Here is a 20,829-nt window from a genome sequence, read left to right on the forward strand (position 1 = left end):
TCAATCATATCCTATATCTAGGATGCATTGTGATGCGTTAATAGCAAATAGTGCTTATTCCTAAGCTTCTATCTCTTGATTATGCATTCTAACCTGACTCTCCTTTCCCAAACCGAGATCCTGTCCTTAGACTACCCTCCCGGGTATCTCTAATGGACGAATGAAGCATACATAATACAAGATAATCGCATAGAATGAAGATCCCCAGTTATGCTAGCTAAGTGCTTCTCAACCTATTCAACAAATTTAGCTACTCATGCGTAATAAATAGAGAGTGAGCAAATATAGAGAAGTAAATTCCATTTCTATAAATAAGTTTGAGTAAAAAATACCAATGGAAGATAAGGATAGAGAGCCTGGTAGCAATCCCTTGCTTCCCAAGGCCTTTACACTGTCAACTCTATTCTATTCAAAAGATAATCCTGCTTCCGCAGGAGCTGGCCCTCTCTCCGATCTCGACGCTTTCGGCACTCTCCCAAGTTCACCGGAACGACTTATCGGCACAATCTCGCTTCTCTCGCTTCTGCCTTAAAATTATAGAAAATATAAGAACTAGGCTATTCTAACTATGGAGAAAATTATCTAAGTATCCGAACTATCCGAATTGTCCGAACTCGCTGAACCCCTTTTCTGAAGGTTACCTACGGTATTTATAGAGCTTCAGAGTGAAAGGCAGCTTCTCTCTTATGATTGCACAGATGGGATAGCTTTAATTCTCTGATTGATGCGTCGAATATTTGTCAAAAAAAAGCTGAGTGTACTTGTTATCGTTAGCGGCTTGTCAACTTAATTCGGATTTGACCGTCATCAGCTTTCTGTCCCATCGTGATTAACTATACTTTTCACTCAGATGCGCCCACCAAGTTGCGGCGGCTCTATGCAACAATCCTTCTTAAGCAGATGTTTGCAAGCACAAATCACCGCAAATCCTTGCGGTAACACTGCGCTCGACTGTTGATTTCTTGTGATTGCACTTTCCGCCTTTCGTTAACGCATATTATGCATAAAAATACTAAAGTTAACTGTTTTTATGCCATGAATGCATGCGACCGCAATGTCATGAACTTAAATGCTTTTTGATCGCAATCTTATATATTTTATCAATGCAAACCTTCATTTTTTAATAACTTGCATTTCTACCCGTTATCACACCCCTAAATTTAAACAATGCTTATCCTCAAGCATAGGCTAAAGATTTCCTTTAGAAAGTCGACCGCAATCTCTTTTCCTAGATTTCTCAATGATATTTCATTCAAATCCTATACACCAAAATTTCCTTAATTCTTATTCGAGTCACCTCTTAAAATATTTCTAAGATCTAGGGATGTGCGAATCAAAAAGCAAAGAATTTAGTTGGTGATGCTTACTTCAGAAACAAAGCCATTAGTCTCACTCAAGAAGTCAGCTGCCTCTCTTCCTATAGCTTAGCCGATGACAGTCCAGCGAGTTCTAATATGAGGAACTGCTTTGAAGGCTGGACCGCAAGTTTAACCTTCAAAAGGACTTTAATACATTCCAAGACATCGCATAATTTATTTCAAAAAGACTTTTATTTTCTGGGGTGTTAACTAATTTTTTTTTTATCCTTGCATATTTCTGACATTGTTATTTTTTTTCTGACCTTGCGCTGATCCAAGTGCCTCGCCTTCGTTTTGGCTTGCCCCCACGTGTGTCATGCGGACATTCAACTACAAGCAATGCGCTCTTTCTCAGACTAGACTCTACCTACTTGGCAGCGGAGTTGCGGTCATTTATTTATGCGCTGATTCTGGCGACTTACTTTCGTTTTGGCTTGCCCCCACGTGTGTCATGTGGACATCCAACTACGGGTAAGTGCCCTTCATAACTTAACTCTTATCAACATGGGTTTCCCATTACGTTGACAGTGGAGTTGTTATTCTCAAAATTTTTCCTCTTTTTTTTTATATAAAGCTGAAAAATAGCAAGATTGAAAATAAATACCTCACCCCCAAATTTAAAATGCGGCAATGTCCTCATTGCCAATAGAGTGAAAGAAGTCATACGATGTTCTTAGGAAGCTACGTAAAGAGTCAGTCTGAAGGAAAGCTATCAGACCACTAACTTCTAGAAATATTTCATGAGGTGATTGTCCTAAAATTAAGTTGACTAAGTATATACGAAAAAATAGAAGTATGTGTTTCATCATTGAAATCATAATTGGCAAAGAGAAAGCATGCGGCGACTTACTAAATTTATCAATGTTAAATGATTGCGATAATCAAAGAGGATGCGGTGATAGAACTTTCAAAATTAAAATGCGATGCGATAGTGCAGAATTTGGAATAAAGTCAAGGAAGAATACAACCCCCAAATTTGCGATGTCGCCTGCATTGTTTGTTGACGTATCCTACTTTACGACGATCTACCTCATTTAGATTGCAGTGACGGAATAATGTAGTTGCACATTCTTCGTGTAGCACCTCTACAATCGTTCACCTTGATCATTGCAAGAAAAATATTGAGAGGGTCAAATATTAAAAAAATAAAGTTAACAAAATCGCTCACCACAATCGTTTACCATGATTGTTTTTTTTTTTTAAAGAACACAGACATAGACATGCGATAATAGATAATGATAAGATGGTGAAAGTTCATGAAGTATTGATGTAGAAAAAGGATATTTAAACGGTTTGCGTCCCTGATGACGTTGAGTTATATAGTAACTCAGGGACTGCTTATTCCAAGTCGGGCTTTTCACGTCCACGGCGGCTTTTTCTTATTTTCTTTGTCCTCTGGAATCTTGACTGCCTTAATCTGGAGCTTTTCCCCGTTAATGTTCATCACAATCTCCCCCTTGTGCACATTAATTTAAGCGCGACCAGCCGAAAGGAATGGTCGTCCCAATATGATGGGCGCATCTTCGTTCGCTTTATAATCCAATATAAGGAAGTCAACCGGCAAGATGAATTTATCAATTGAGATTGCGGCATTTTTCAGCTCTCCTTCAGGATGTATTCAGGATCTGTCCGCAAGTAGAAGAGTCTCTGTCGTGGGCGTGAGTATGCCAATACTCAATCGTTTGAAGATTGATAGCGGCATTACGTTTATACTCGCCCAAAAATCGCATAGTGCTTGGCCACTACAGACCCCTCCAATGGAGCATGGGATTGTGAAAATTCCTGGGTCGCACATTTTTTGTGGGATCATAGTATTTTGCGTTATTGCCACTGTCGCAATCTTGTCTTCGTCATTTTGTTTCTCTTTCGATGCTTGCGAGAATGCTGGTGGTTAGACTTCTTCTATCTTATGATCTAGAGACTTGAGGGTGGATGCAACTTCAGGGTTCATCTTCTCGGGCTCTTCTGAATTGTAATTCAATAGGTCCTCGGTTGTTACCTGATAATGGGCAGAAATGCACATTATCATAGTGCTAAGTTCTTAAACAATGTTGGATTGCATTGATGAAATATATTACTTTGCGTCTATTAAGCATCAATTTCGTAATATTGCGGTCGCATGTGTTCAGCGCATTAGAACTATTGATTTTTGTATTTTTGTGCAGAATATGTGTTAACGCAATGCAAAGATTGTTATCATAGGAATTCATTGGTCGAGCGCAACTTCACCACAAGGCTTTGTGTTGATCGTGCTCACAAACATTCACCTGAGAAGGATCACTGCATCTTAGTCAGCATAACATGGTGGGCGCATCTGGGTTAAACACCAATTAAGAGGGATGGGACAGAAAGCTGAAGACAGTCGAATCTAAATTAAGTTGACAGCCAATAACGATCATAAAGTACATTTAGCTTTATCGGTAACAATCAGGAATTAAAGCTGTCTCATCTGTACAACCGGGAGAGAGAAGCCGCCTTTCACCATGGATGCTCTATAAATACCAAGTGCATTCTTCAGAAAAGGGGTTCACCGTTTTTACAATTAGTTGCTTCTGTTCATAATTTTCCTTTCCATTTTAAGGCGGAACAAGAGAAGAATGGTGGTGCCGGAGATCGCTCAGGGCAACTTGAGAGAGAACCTTGGGGTGTAAGAACGGAGAGCGGGCCGACTCTCGTGAGAGCGAGAATATCTTTAAAGCACGAGTAGAAATAGTGTAAACGTCTGGCAGCAAGAAATTGCTACCATGCTCTTTATTATATTTGCATTGTTATTTGTACTTCATCTTCATATTTATTCAATGGAAGTTCTATTTCTACATCTGCTCACTCTCTTAGTACGCACGAGTAACTAAACTAGTTGAATGGGTTGAGAAGAACTAAGTTAACATGACCTAAGAAGTTCATTACTTGCGATTGTCTTGTTTTATGTTGTGCAAAATACTCTTTAGAGTGACTCGAGAGAGAGTCTAAAGAAAGAACCTAATGTCTCGAGAGAGCTAGGTTAGAATCTGGACTCGAAAGAGCAAGATTAGGCTTGCGTAAACAAGAGATAGGGACTTAGAGATAAGCTCTGTTTGTCAACACTGCATCGCATGCACTCTAGGAATAGGTATGATATTATGTGGTCACATATTTGTGTGGATGTCATTTTGTCATCGCATAAATAGAAATAGAGGTTTATGTGTAAACCCTGTAGACTTATCGCATATAAATCATATGCGTTCTAGCCTTAGAAGCTATGGTATTCGCACCGAGACCTTTCTCAACCCATTCACCACATATTCATCGCATTTCTTGTTTACCAACTCGTTTCAAACTCTGCCGTATTTGTTATTTAATCTTAATCAATGCAATCAACAAACCAAACACTTTACTTATTTTCCCGGTTACCGCAAAGTTTTCATCAAAATTACAAACGCAATCTATTTTCACAAGTCCCTGTATTCGACCCTGGACTTACCAGGAAACTCAAGGAATTTACACTTGAATTCCGTTGGGGAAACTTGATTGCACAATGCAATTCCATCAACGCATATCATCCATATTTACACTTCATAAAATACTGCACCAAGTTTTTGGCGCCGTTACCGGGGACTTCGGCGGCAAAATAGTTTGTTAACGGTAATTTTTTTTATTTCTTTGTAGAACTCTCAATCTCTGGTGAATTACGACCCGAAGATTGAGAGGACTTTTAGACAAAGATTGAGAGATCGCCAACAGCAACCACAATCCAACAAAAAAGAGATGGTGGAGCAGCCTGGAGGTGGAGCACCAAATGATAACAATTTCATGGCGAATCCGATTCTGTTGGCAAACGATCCCAATAGGCCCATTAGGGACTATGATTGCCAAACCTCTATGTTTTCTCTCCAGGAATCATGAGGCCTGCCCTCGACGGAAGGATATTCGAGATGAAACCGGTGATGCTGCAGATGATCCAAGTTGTTGGCCATTTTGGAGGAAGGCGTGGCAAAGACTCGCACGCCCACCTCCGGAGCTTCATAGAAATCTGCAACACTTTTGTGTTCCCGAATATCTCAACCGAGGAAGTTCGACTAACTCTGTTTCCCTTTTCTTTGTGTGATCAGGTGAGGAATTGGGCATATTCTCTAGAACTAGGAGAGATAACTTCGTGGGAGCAGGTGGTGGAAAAGTTTATAAAGAAGTATTTCCCACCAACTGAGAACGCTAGGAGAAGGAAATTAATAACAAATTTTGAACAAGAAGATGACGAATTGCTCAGCAATGCTTAAGCGAAGTTTAAGCGGCTGGTAAGAGACTGCCCATACAATGGCTACCAAACTACCTGCAAATGGAGATTTTCTACCAAGGATTGAACCCCTCTTCGCAGACCGCTGCCAATACGACAGCCGCTGGTGGTCTGCTCGACCAAACATATATGGAGTCTAAGAGTATACTTGATCACATTTCCAAAAATCATGAGGATTGGAGGGAAATTGAGATTAAGAATCAAAGAAAATGACGCAAATAATGGGGCCATCACATCCCTGCAAAATCAAATGACTGCGATGATGAGTTTTATACAAGGCATCACAATTAATAATATGGGAGTAAAAAAAGGGCAGGTCAACGCAATCACTCAAATAGCCGCAAGTTGTGTCATATGCGATGATGCTCACCCGATGGAAGAATGCCCAACAAACCCACAGTCGGTATGCTTCATGAGAGATAACCTCTATTCCAATACATATAACCTCGGGTGGCAAAACCACCCAATATTTTCTTGGAATCAAGTAAAATTTTCAACTTGTGGCGCAAAAAGAAGGGCCACCAGGATTCTTTCAACACAACAACGATCAACCGAGCAATCAAGTAAGCAGCTCACAACAACCACCACAATCCTCTTTTTTGGAGATCCTATTGAAGCAATATATAGAGAAAAACGAAACGGTGCTTCAAAGTCAGGCCACGTCCATCCGCAACCTTGAATTACAAATGGGCCAAATTGCAAGTGAGTTGAAAAATAGACCACAAGAAGCGTTGCCGAGCTCAACTGAGCCCCCTCACAATGCTGGGGGTAATGGGAAGGAACAATGCTTAGCAGTCCCTTGCTAAGTGACAACATGATTGCGGAAGTAGGGGAGAAGCGCGTTGCAACCAACTTGATCGCAGTGATAATCGAAGACCCGCTGACCTATAGTTTGGAGAAGCCCGAGAAAATAGACCCTGAAGTTGCGTCCACTCTTAAGCCTCTAGATCTTAAGACAGAAGAAGTCCAACCACCAGTGACTCTGCAAAGATTAAAAGAGGAACAAATTGAGGAAAAAAATATCGCAATAGTGGCTGCAGCACAAAATGCTATGATCCCACCTAAAATGGGGAATCTAGGAATCTTCACGATCTCATGCTCTATCGGAGGGACCTTCAGTGGCCAACCACTATGCGATCTTGGGGCAAGTATAAACATAATGTCGCTATCAATCTTCAAACAATTGAATGTCCGCACACTTACGCCCACAAAGGAAACTCTCCTACTCGCGGGCAGATCTTGAATACATTCTAAAGGAGAGTTGAAAAATGCCACAATCTCAATCGATAAATTCATCCTACTGGTAGACTTCCTCATTTTGGATTATAAAACGGACGAAGATGCGCCCATCATATTTGGACGACCATTCCTTTCAACCAGTCGCACTCAAATTGATGTGTGCAAGGGGAAAATTGTAATGAGCATTCATGGGGAAAAACTCGGGATTAAGGCAGTAAAGAAAAGAGAGAAAAGTCACCATGGATGTGAACAAACCAGCCGGAAATAAGTGGTCCCTGCATAATCAAATGATCGCAACTTATCAGGGACGTAAGTTTTGGGAAACCTCAATTCTTCAACTCTTTTCTCCACTACTCGGAATTTTTACTATCTTTTCAAATCCTGATCTATCCTTATTTTACTGTCACTATCTTTATTTCAAAAAAAAAAAAAAAAGTGATAACAAGTTTTATTTTGTTTAAAATAACTTGACCCTCTCTTTGTTTATCTTGCAACAATCGAGGTGCTGGATTGCAGAGATGTTACGCGAAGAAGCACTTATCTTATTCCATCATCGCAACCCAAAGAAGAGAGATCGCCGCAAAGCTGGATGCATCAATACAATGCGGGCAATAGTACAAAATTTGGGGGTATAATCTTCCTTATCTTTATTTCAAATTTTGCGCTATCACATCGCATGTTAGTTTCACAAGTTTTATCACCGCATCTTCTTTAATCACCACAATCATTTGACATAGATAAATTTAGTGAGTTACCGCATTCTGTTTCTTCTCCAAGTATGATTTCAATGATGAAAAATATGCTTCTATTTCTTTCATATATATTAGAGTCAACTTAATCTTAAGATAGTCACCTCATGAAATATTTCTAGAAGTTAGGGGTTTTCTAGCTTTCTTTCAAACTCTCTTTACAACACATTCTATGACCATCACACTTATTTCAATCTTTTGGCAATGAGGACATTGCCGCATTTTAAATTTGGGGGTGGGGTATTTGTTTTTTGACTTTTCTATTTCAAAACAAAAAATTGAGAATAACAACTCCACTGTCAATGCAATGAGAAACCCATGTTGATAAGAGTTAGGTTGTGAAAGGCACTTACCTGTAGTTCGATGTCTGCATGACACATGTGGGGGCAAGCGAAAATGAAAGTAAGTCACCAGGATCAACACATAAATCAATGTCCACGACTCCACTGCCAAATCGGTATGAGTTTAGTCTGAGAAAGAGTGCATTGCTCGTAGTTGGATGTCTGCATGACACACGTGAGGGCAAGCCAAAAAAAAGGCAAGGCACTTGGATCAGCGAAAGGTCAAAAAAAATAGGCAATGAAGAAAATTTTTGTACAAGGATAAAATCATTTGACACCTTGGTAGAAAATTTTCTTTTTGCAATAAATCATGCGATGTTTCGAAATTTAGTAAAGTCCTTTTGAAAGTTAAGCTTGTAGTCTCTAAGTCTTAGAAATATTTTAAGAAGAAATTTGAATAATACTTAAGAAAATTTGGTATATAGGATTTGAATGAAGTATCCTTGAGAAATCTAGGAAAAGAACTTTGCGGTGGACTTGCTAAACGAATCTTTAGCTTATGTTTGAGGACAAGCATTGTTTAAATTTAGGAGTGTGATAACGGGCAGAAATGCATGTTATCATAGTGCTAAGTTCTTAAACAATGTTAGATTGCGTTGATGAAATATATTACTTTGCGTCCATTAAGCATCAATTTCGTAATATTGCGGTCGCATGCGTTCAATGCATTAAAACTATTGATTTTCGTATTTTTGTGCAGAATATGCGTTAAAGCAATGCAAATATTGCAATCATAGGAATTCATTGGTCGAGCGCAACTTCACCACAAGGCTTTGCATTAATTTTGCTCGCAAACATTCGCCCAAGAAGGATCGCCGCAACTTGATCAGTGCAACATGGTGGGCACATCTGGGTGAAAGGCCAATTAAGAGCGATAGGACAGAAAGCTGATGACCATCGAATCCAAATTAAGTTGACAGCTGATAACGGTCACAAAGTACATTCAGCTTTATCGGTAACAATCATTCAGCGCGTCAAAAAGAAATTAAAGTTGTCCCATCTGTATAACCGGAAGAGAGAAGCCACCTTTCACCATGGATGCTATATAAATACCAAGTGCATTCTTCAGAAAAGGGGTTCACCGTTTTTGCAACCAGTTGCTTCTGTTCATAATTTTCCTTTCCATTTTATGGCAGAGCAAGAGAAGAGTAGTGGCGATAGAGATCGCTCAGGGCAACTCGAGGGAGAACCTTGGGGCGTAAGAACAGAGAGCGGGCAGACTCTTGCGAGAGCAAGAATATCTTTAGAGCACAAGTAGAAACAGTGTAAATGCCTAGCAGCAAGAAATTGCTACCAGACTCTTTATTATACTTGCATTATTATTTGTGCTTCATCTTCATATCTATTCAATGGAAGTTCTATTTCTACATCTGTTCACTCTCTTAATACGCATGAGTAGCTAAATTAGTTGAATGGGTTGAGAAGAACTAAGCTAACATGACCTAAGAAGTTCATTGTTTGCGATTGTCTTGTTTTATGCTGTGCAAAATATCCTTTAGAGTTACTTGAGAGAGAGTCTAAAGAAAGAACCTAATGTCTCGAGAGAGCTAGGTTAGAATCTGGACTCAAAAGAGCAAGATTAGGCTTGTGTAAACAAGAGATAGAGACTTAGAGATAAGCTCTGTTTGTCAACACTGCATCGCATGCACCCTAGGAATAGGTATGATATTATGTGGTCGCATATTTGTGTGGATGTCATTTTGTCATCACATAAATAGGAATAGAGGTTTATGTGTAAACCTTGTAGACTTATCACATATATATCGCATGCGTTCTAGCCTTAGAAGTCATGGTATTCGCACCGAGAGATGGTTAGTTGTTGTATGCATGTTGCATGATTGCAAGCATGAACACATTCTAGGGAGTGTTAGCCTTTCTCAACCCGTTCACCGCATATTCATCGCATTTTCCGTTTATGAACTCTTTTCAAACTCCGTCGCATTTGTTATTTAATCTTAATCAACACAATCAACAAACCAAACACTTTACTTATTTTCCCGGTTACTACAAAGTTTTCATCAAAATTACCAACGCAATCTATTTTCACAAGTCCCTGTGTTCGATCCTAGACTTACCAAGAAATTAAGAGGAATTTACACTTGAATTCTGCTGGGGAAACTTGAGTGCACAATGCAATTCCATCAACGCATATCATCCATATTTCCACTTCATAAAATATTGCACCATTACCGCATTCAAGTTGGTCGTGGTGGGTTCCTCCTCTACTTTTGCAGTCATTTTGTCGCTTAGCAAGGAGACTACTAAGCATTGTTCCTTCCCCGTACCCCCAGTGTTGCGAGGGAGCTCAGTTGAGNTTTTGCAGTCATTTTGTCGCTTAGCAAGGAGACTACTAAGCATTGTTCCTTCCCCGTACCCCCAGTGTTGCGAGGGAGCTCAGTTGAGCTCGACAATGCTTCTTGTGGTCTATTTTTGAGCTCGTCCGCAATTTTTCCCTAAGGACGAAGATTGCGATGTTTGCGAGCTGCTAGCTTGGTTATACGTTGGACCGTTGGTTCGTGGAAAAAATCGAGGTGGCCCTTCTTTTTACGCTACTGGTTGAAAGCTTTGTTGTGGATTTTTCCACGAAAAATTTGGGTGGTTTCTCCACCTGGGGTTGTATATATTGGAATAGGGATTATTCTTTATGAAGCATATTGACTGCGGATTTCCGGAGCATTCTTCCATTGAATGGGCGTCTCCACAGATGACACAACTTGCGATCGTTTAAGCAATTGCATTGACCTGCCCTTTCTTCGCTCTCGTGCTATTAATTGCGATGCCTTGTATCAAACTTATCATCGCAATCATCTGATTTTGAAGGGATGCGATGGCCCCATTGTTTACGTCATTGTCTTTAATCCTTAATCTTTGATCGCTTTCTCACCAATCCTCGTGATTTTTGGAAATGTGATCAAGTATATTTTTGGCCTCCTCGTATGTTTTGTCAAACAGACCACCAGCTGCTGCCGTATTAGCAGTGGTTTGCGAAGTAGGGTTTAGTCCTTAGTAAAAAATCTCCATCTGCAAGCAGTCTAGCAAGCCGTTATGTGGACAGTCTCTTACCAGCATCTTGAACCTCGCCCAAGCATCGCTGAGCGATTCGTCAATTTCATGTTCAAAATTTGTTATTAATTTCCTTCTCCTGGCATTCTCGGTTGGTGGGAAATACTTCTTCATAAACTTTTTGAGACTTGTTCACACGAGGTTATCTGTCCCGGTTTGAGAGAATACACCCATTTTCTTACTTGATCGCATAAGGAAAATGGGAATAGAGTGAGTCGAACTTCCTCGGTGGAGATATTCTGGAACATAAAAGTGTTGCAGATTTCTATGAAGCTCCGGAGGTGGGCGTGAGGGTCTTCACCACACCTTCTTCCAAACTGCCCAGCAGCTTGGATCATCTGTAGCATTACCGACTTCATTTCAAACCTTGATCCGTCTAACGCTGGCCTTATGATTCCTGGAGAGAAATCGTAAAGGTTGGGTGACGCATCGTCTCGAATGGGTCTATTACGGTCATTCGCCAGAAAGATGGGGTTGGCCATTATATTGTTTGCATTTGCAGCCCTTTCTTCCGGTTGTTCTGCCATTCTTGGGGTTCTGTCTTGTAGTTGGTGGTTGTCTTTTAATCATCATCAAAACGTCCTCTCAATCTCCGGGTCGTAATTCTCCAGAGATTGCAAGTTACAAAGAAATCAGAAAAATTATCGTTAGCACACTAATTTGCCGAAGTCCCCGGCAACAATGCCAAAAACTTGATGCGTTATTTTATGTGATGAAATTATGGAATGAGATGTAGTGATGGAAATGTGTTGAGCAACAAGCTTTCTCAGCGGAATCCAAGTATAAACTCCACTAAGTTTCCTGGTAAGTCCAGGGTCGAACTTAGGGACTAGGGAAAACGGTAAGCAGTGATAATTTTCAAGAAGACTTTGCGGTAATCAAGAAATCAAATAGTTGTTTTGGGTTGTTGTTTGCGGTAATAAAATAAATGAATGCATCGGATTTGAGAAAAATTTGATTATGTGGTAGATACACTGAGTATATGGAAGAACGGGTTGAGAAGGTCTTTCACAGCGTTTCCTGGGAATGCGTCAAACTATGCAATCATGTTACACTCATGCGACAGCATATCATTTTCCAATGCAAATGCGGTGCTCCTAGTTTTAGGACGCATGTGTTGAATGCAACAATGTCCATAGAGCTTATTCCTAAGTCTCTACTCTTTTCCTATGCGATGATGCAAGACGAACACAAAGACAAGGTGATTGCACACAATCATATCCTATCTCTAGGATGCATTGGGATGCGTTAATAGCAAACAATGCTTATTCCTAAGCTCATGTCTCTTGATTATGCATTCTAACCTGACTCTCTCGAGCCTAGATTCTAACCTGACCTTCCCAAGCCTAGATCTTGTCCTTAGACTACCATCCCGAGTATCTCTAATGGACGAATGAAGCATACATAATACAAGATAATCACATAGAATGAAGATCCCCAGTTATGCTAGCTAAGTGCTTCTCAACCCATTCAACAAATTTAACTACTCATGCATAATAAATAGAGAGTGGACAGATATAAAGAAGTAAATTCTATTTCTATAGATAAGTTTGAGTACAAAATGACAATGGAAGATAAGGATAGAGAGTCTGGGATCAATCCCTTACTTCCCAAGGCATTTACACTGTCAACTCTATTCTGTTCAAAAGATAATTCTGCTTCCGCAGAAGCTGGCCCTCTCTCCGATCTCGATGCATCACTCTCCCAAGTTCACCGGAATGATCTATCGGCACAATCTCACTTCTCTCGCTTCCGCCTTAAAATAAAAGAAAATCTAAGAACGAGGCTATTCTAACTATGAAAAAAATTATCTAAGTATCCGAACTGTCCGAACTGTTCGAACTCGCTGAACCCCTTTTCTGATGGTTTTCTTCGGTATTTATAGAGCTTTGTGGTGAAAGGCGGCTTCTCTCTTATGATTGCACAGATGGGATGGCTTTAATTCTCTGACTGATGCTCCGAATATTTGTCACCAGAGAAGCTGAGTGTACTTGTTATCGTTAGTGGCTTGTCAACTTAATTTGGATTCGACCGTCATCAGCTTTTTGTTCCATCGTGATTAATTATGCTTTTCACCCAGATGCGCCCACCAAGTTGCAGCGGCTCTATGCGGCAATCCTTCTTGAGCAGATGTTTGCGAGCACAAATCACTGCAAAGCCTTGCGGTAACGCTGCACTCGATCATTGATTTCTTGTGATCGCGCTTTCCGCCTTGCGTCAACACATATTCTGCATAAAAATACCAAAGTTAACTGTTTTTATGCGATGAACGCATGCGACCGCAATGTCATGAACTTAAATGCTTTTTGGACGCAATCTTATATATTTTATCAACGCAAACCTTTAATATTTAATAACTTAGCACTGTAATAACGTGCATTTTTGCCCATTATCAGTGGGCTTTGTGTGAATTTGGTAGAGGGAAGGATGAAGAAAACGATCGAACTATACGATCAAGTAAGTGAGAGAAAGATTTTGTCTATCGCATAGACTGAGAGTACTTGATCGTTTAGTAATCTTTCGCTCTTGTGAGAATCATCTAGCCAATCGTCTAGCAAATCTTGCTTGATTGTTTAGTCTCTCGCTCAATCATTTACGCGATCGTTTAGTCTCTCGCTAGATTGTTTACATGATCGTTTAGTATCTTTTGAGGGCTGTCGTGAGCAAACGATTAGTGAAGCAACTAATGACGTTCAATAAAATGAAAACCCTCGTGAGGGCTGTCGTATAGTCTCTCGTGTGCAAACGATTAATGAAACAATTAATGAAGCGATCGTTCAATAAAATGAGAACACTTTTCATTTTATTCTTCAGTTATTAAAAACTGAACATAACCTCCCACTTACACTGTTAATGGAGAAAATAAAAACCAACTAAACAATTATCTTATAATTGTTTTAATTATAAATAAATATAATAACTAACTTATCATATTATATTTATAACCTATAGTTTTAAGGTCACATCATATGTAATATTTAAACCATAGTTCTTTTCTCTTTTATCTAATATAAATCATATTTATATCAATTCCTCCAATTAATGTATCTAATACATCAAATTAATTATATCACATATAATTAATCCAATTTACTTATATCATATATAATCAAATTCCCTCTTGTTAATTTGAACACTTCAAACTAACTCAAAAACTAATTCTCAACTTGAATCTATTGAGTTACCAAGGGAACCTTATGGACCTGTAGCTTGAAGCTCCAACAGTACGTGAATAATTGACTAAACTCTTTAATCACGAAATCCACAATCCGTTAATTGCTGGGCACTCTACTAAAGACCGACAACTGCACTATTCTCACTACAAATATATTTCTATGTCCATTGGATATAACCAATCAATAGTATGGTAATCCTTCACAGATCGCTCGTAAGTACATCTGGGCTAATTTACCGTTTGTCCCTGTAGTTAATCTAACTCCTTAAGTACCACTGATTCCTCTAATGAACTATACATCATAGTCCTACTATGAGTGAATACCTCTTGACCCATGAGAAAATGTGTGGTGCCACATCGTTTAAGCCCCAGAATCAGCCCTTAAGGGAGCAATCTATCTACTTACCCTTGCTTCGGGGAAGGAGTGAATTCCATCTTATGTAGCTGAGTTCCCAGCTCCACAATCAAACGAATCCCCTGTCACGCCCCATCCCAAACTACCCTCTGAGCCTAGGAAAGGACATGACTGTAGCAGTTATCAACCCTTTTGTTGACAGTTACTACCTAATAACTCTTGTGGAAATAACTCTGATACCAATGAACAAATTCAACAACCAACTGATTAAGTCAAGGAGGCAAACAAAAACTGATTAGGTAGGCCCATTTTATTACAACAATGTAATGTTTATACAACTCCAAGACTTAACTATAAAGTTTACAATAATAACTGTAAAACCCTTCAGAAGTGTAACTGTGGCTTGTGGCAGACATTGACCTTAGCAGCACCCTGGAACTCCTCACCTTTCGCTACCTGGGAAGAAAAACATGAAAGAAAAGAATGAGCTTCACAAAGCTCAGTGAGTGGTAAGCAACTTCTAGCGTCTAATTCGACTCATAAAAACAAGCATATCATAGATACGAGGTTACATTCAAACCTCCACCTTGAGTGAGTCTGGTCTCAACTCTATCTATGCACACGGTAGAAAGTTAAACTGATAACTACATAGAATGAGTATACTGTCTACCTACGCACACGGTAGATAGTTACTGTTACTAATACAACGCTTACTCTTGTGCGTACCCTCTATTTTCTATGTCTTCTATGTGCACATAGCTCCCTGCTCATGGGCTCAGAAGCTAGGCCCGTCAGCCCTCTGGAGGATCTTCCCACAGACTCAGGAACTAGACCTCTCGGTCCCCTGACCATCCCATGAGATTTTGCTTTTGGGCTCAAGAACTAGGTCTATTGACCCTCTGACCATCTCGATCGCATAATCTCATTCTCGTGCTAGATACTCATTCATAACATAAGAATATACAATTTACTCTAAAAGATATACTTTAATACTTAAAGGAAAGTACCACTCACCTTGGTAAGGATAGGAATCTTTCTCCTAAAAGTTCTTTGATCTTCTCGGGCTCCTTTTTTGAACACAAAATTCTAGATTCAAATTAAAGCTCAGACTAATCATAGTTCTAGGCTTCCTTCTACAAATATTCTCTAAAATGTCTCAGGAAGATTACCTCAAAATATTAGCTTATATATTCTTGTGGTTTGGCCAGAATCTTCAAAACATCAAGACTGGCCCAAGCTTACCTGATAGCTCGACCCCTCTGTCTTGTCCTCACTTTACAGCCCAATTCCTTGAAGCTTCTTCTCCGAAAGCCCTATCCTAAAAACTAGACTCTCATAGATTTCAGATGCTTTAGAATCACTTCAAATGCACGAGTATTCTGGGAGAACTCTTCGTCCCAAGTTGATACTACTTCTTGTCCTTTCTATCCGACAACATCTCCTCTTTTGGAACCTCTTGACCAACGCATGGTCTTGCTACCAATGCATAGTCTCCTCCCAATACACTCTTCTTTATGTCCTTGAAGAGAATTTGAGTTCCCATCTGAAGTCCTTGGTCCTATTTATAGGCATCCAAGATTTCTTTAAGGTCGACACCTCCTACTTGGCCGCATGTCCAAGTGTCTCTTCTTTACACTATTACTGCAATCTTGCATCAGTGCAACCCAAGGTGTCTTGCTCCCCTTTTACCAACGCATAGCCCTCAACTTTGAATGTCTTCTCGTACAACCACCTCATTTTCTTCTAAGACTTCTTCCTAGCAAGCCACATGTCTGAATGACGTCCTTAGATGCGTCCATCCTTCATATGCGTTCATCCTTCATATGCGTCCATCCAACTTCATATGTGTTCAACTAGAATGATGACCAACACCCCTTTCAACGCATACTACTAGCCTTGTCCTATGCGCCCACATGCCCTCGGATTTCCAACGCATAGCACATCACCAATGCATAAAAACCTTTGGGTCAACTTGGTTCTCAACTCAACACCTCAAGGCATAGCTCACCATCACCTAGGTTCTTGCTAACGCTTCTCTTATGACCAACGCAAACAACCTCATGAAGCTTGTCACCGCAAGCCTTAACAATGCAAGGACAAATCACCATGCGTCCACCTTAGCTCGTTCCATTGCATAGCTCATACCTTAGCATGGTCGCCGCATCCATCGTATCCATCGCATCCATTGTGTAGCATCACCACATGCCATCGCGTAGCACTGCCGCATCCATCATATTCATCGCATCCAACGCTGCATGCCATCGCCTACTACCAACGATTCCTTCGGCCGCATACCATAGGTCGCATCATCACATGCCCTTGGCCGTACACTCTTGCGTAGCAAGGCCGGCGTATGCCCCCAACGCATAGCACTGCTGCATGACATCAACACATAGCATCGCTGCATGTCATCAACACATAGCACCGCCACATGTCATCAATGCATAGCGTTGCCGCATATCATCGATGCATAGCATCATCGTGTGACACCAACGCATAGTGCTACCATATACCATCGACGCATACCTTCAGCCACATAACGCATAGCACCGTTGCATGATGCCAACGCATGGTGCTGTCGTATACCATCGACGCATACCTTCAGCCACACAACGTATAGCACCGTCGCATGATGCCAACGCATGGTGCTACCATATACCATCGACACATACTCCCATTGCCCGCATGCCATCCATCGCTGCATGCTACCAACGCAACCATCGCAGCCGTCGTACCGCATGTGTTGTTCTAACCTCTCAAGACAGTGGTTGCCGCATGCATTGTTCTTGGCCATACTTCAGCCTCTCTCCATGCCCAAGTAACCTCTCAAGACTTCATGGCCAACGCTTGGCACTACATCAACGCATAGTCCAACACTTAGTCATTTTTCTCCTTGACTTCCAACGTATGGTTACTCTTGGCAATGCCTCTTGCCAATACTTTGGCCAATCATGCGTCCAACCTTACAAACGCATGGTTGCCTTTTCAACTTATGCATTAATGTCTTCTAACTTTTAACGCATGGGTTCTTTTGACCTTACACTTAGTCAAATTTCATCAATTAAAGCTTAACTCAAAACTACTCAAGGAAAATCTATTCAACACTTAGAAATTTCCTTCACTTCAACATAGGATTTAACTTTCACTTAGTTAATTCCTTAACCACCTGCTTAAGTAGGGAAAATGGAAATCTGGGTTTCACATCCTCAAAGTGATAGGTTTGAGTCGGCAATTTGGCCACTTGCACCCATACAAATCAAAGAACCACCCTCATAGACAGAGTTCCCAACTCACTCAAGATTAAGGTCATGTTACTTATGGTCATCCTAGTGAAATGAAAGTCTTTGTCATGAACGGCGTTATATAACAAGATTAAACATTTTGTGGTCTAGTTTTATACAAACTCCTTTGTATAGGACACCCCACTCGCATGTCTCCACATGAATGATTAGGATTAGACCATATGTAGCACTTTACAACGATTGTAACATCTACAAAGCGGGTTGTATTCGTAGTGTCACCAGGATAAGGTTTCCCTCGTTTATCCATATACTACAAATCATTTAGGTTATCACTTAAGGCATGATCCACTTGTATGTCTCCACATACATGTTTAAGTTACAACGATAACCAGGGATCTTAGTTTATTGGTTTGTAATCAATGCAACTAAAATATCTCATATTTCACAGACAATAGTGAAGAAAATATCTCATATTATTACATCACAGCGTTTGTTCATACGGGTGTTTACAAACTACAGGACCCTATGAGATTTAGGGCATCAACTCCAACAAGATAGTGATAGTAGAACAAGATAATGAATAAAACATGTTAACTTTATAAATTCTAATAGTAGTTGATTGTCAACAAGTAGAAAGAAACTTACAAATTGTATAAAGTTGAAAACTAAGTACAAAGAAATATTCAATTTAAAGCTTTACAAACTATATAAAGTAATTCTACAATCAAGATTGAGTAAGATTGAGATCGGGATTTAGGTTGAGATTGAGTTTGAGAAACTTTCAAGCTAAAGCTTAGAGTAGTGACCGTTATCAATTTTGCATATTCTTGAGCTGAAGTTTGAGGTTGTACTCCGTTATTCTTCTCATGTTTCATCCTGATATTCTTTGCATATGTTTTTTTGGTTTGTTTTCGCCATCTCTTTGGTCTCTCCTTTTGAAAGTGTGTGTCTTCTAGCACCTTTGGTCTAAAATTTTTACGCTTACCCCGCTCTTGTTGCTTTCCCTTATATTCTCTCTTTTTTCCTTTTGTTTGAATCTCTTCATTTGTATCGTCTTCACTATCAGTTTCTTCTTCTATTTTGTTTTCTTCATCAATAATTTTCTTCCTCTTTTGGTTTCTCCTTCTGAAAGCGAATATCTTCACTCTCTTCCTTATCGGTATCTTACTCTTCATTGTGCTCTTCTTGAACTTCTTCATCCTTATTTTGCTTCTCTTCTACTTGATCTGCATTTACTTTCTCTTAGTCTTCTTCTAGTTGCTCTTCATCTACTTTCTCTTACTCTTCTTCTACTTGCTCTTCATCTTTTTTCTCTTTCTCTTTCTCAATTTGCTCTTCTTCATTGATTTACTGCAAGAAGATATTGGAGTTCATAAGAATAAAACTACTATCATTGTATATCATCACGTATATAAACAATGATATTTGCCTTTTTCTCATTTCTATGTTTAGATTTTCTTTGTCTTTTTTGATTTCTTCTAGTTCAACTTCTTCTACTTCAGTTTTTGTTCTTCTTTATATCTTTTAGCATCTTCTTCAACCTCATATTCTTCCTTTTCTATTTCAGTTTCAATTTTAATTTCATTGTCTTCTTCAACTTTCATCTACATGCAAGCATATGATAGAAAGTAAGAATCACTATCTATATTAGATAGTCAATGATAGAGGACTACTACTGTCTATCCGAGATAGACAAAGATAGTATTCTATCTCTATCTATCTCTGGTAGACATTGATAGTGCTCTATCTCTTTCTAACTCAGATAGACAATGATAGTATTCTATCTCTGTCTATCTTAGATAGACAATGATAGACCTCTATTAGAGTCTATGTGAGATTGATACATATAGTACCTATTACTGTCTATTTGAGATACAAAGTGATAGAGGGCTATCATTGTCCTATCTCTTGTGTTTGAACAAAAAGTAGATTAAGAAATGAATCAAATCTCAAGCAACAGTTGGGTTTTGGGGGTTTCCAAATTTTTAGTTGGAATCAGATGCAAATCATCTTCTATTTCAAGTTGTTGTATTTGCATCTCAGTTTCATAGAAGAAAACAATTTGTTATTGTTTTCTATCTAAGAATCTATCGTTTGCTATCTAAGAAAGTAAGAAACTTAAAATAAATAAATAAATAAATAAAATATTAAGATAGATAGTGATAGAGGACTATCACTGTCTATCATATAAAAACCTCTTTTTCCCTTTGACTCTCATTTTCAACTTAGATCTATAAGTAAAAGCAATTTTAGTTAATAAATGTGCAAAAAAAACAAAAAAACAAAAAAAAAGTATATGACAAACCAAATACTTACCCCCAGATAAATATGTTGTTGCATAGTCAACCATTATATCAAGATCATGACTTTCTTCCAAAATTCGAAGGCTAAGAGAATACGGTTTATTTTTTTCCACACCTTCTTCATGCTCTTGTTGTTGTAGAAATTTTCTATTAGAAATCTATAATTCAGGGTTTCCATAATTGACCTCAACATTGTCTTGATTTCTTCTTGCCATTGTTTCAAAAGTTTTTGTTCTTTTACTATTTTCTGTTGGCCTTTTCTTAATTCACTAATTTCTTTCATTATTCTATTTGTTCATTCTTCTTGAATTTGTTTGTTCTTTTTTTCTTTCATTTGCCTCTCTTTCTCCTTCTCTTTTTCCCACTCTTTCTCCTCCTTTATCTCAACTTCTATGAAATATTTGAAAATTGATTGACATTCTTCTTTTGTTAGATGCAATGGTGTCATGTAAAACTACAAGTGAATAAATGTTAAATTATTAGAGAAAAAAATAACACCATTATTTATAGACAGTGATAGTAGTCTATCATTGTTTATAAGTGATAGATAGAGATAGAATACTATCACTGTCTATCTTTAAAGTGATAGGCAATAAAAATGTTCTCGTTTAAGAAATTACTTACATCTTCGGTTTTGAAATGTTCTCATTTAGAGTCCTCCATTCCTAAATGTTCTCCTAAATTTAAGAAATTACTTACATCTTTAAAGTGATAGTAATGTAAGAAATTACTTA

This window comes from Benincasa hispida, unplaced genomic scaffold (assembly GCF_009727055.1).
Source record: "Benincasa hispida cultivar B227 unplaced genomic scaffold, ASM972705v1 Contig544, whole genome shotgun sequence".
Lineage (NCBI taxonomy): Eukaryota > Viridiplantae > Streptophyta > Magnoliopsida > Cucurbitales > Cucurbitaceae > Benincasa > Benincasa hispida.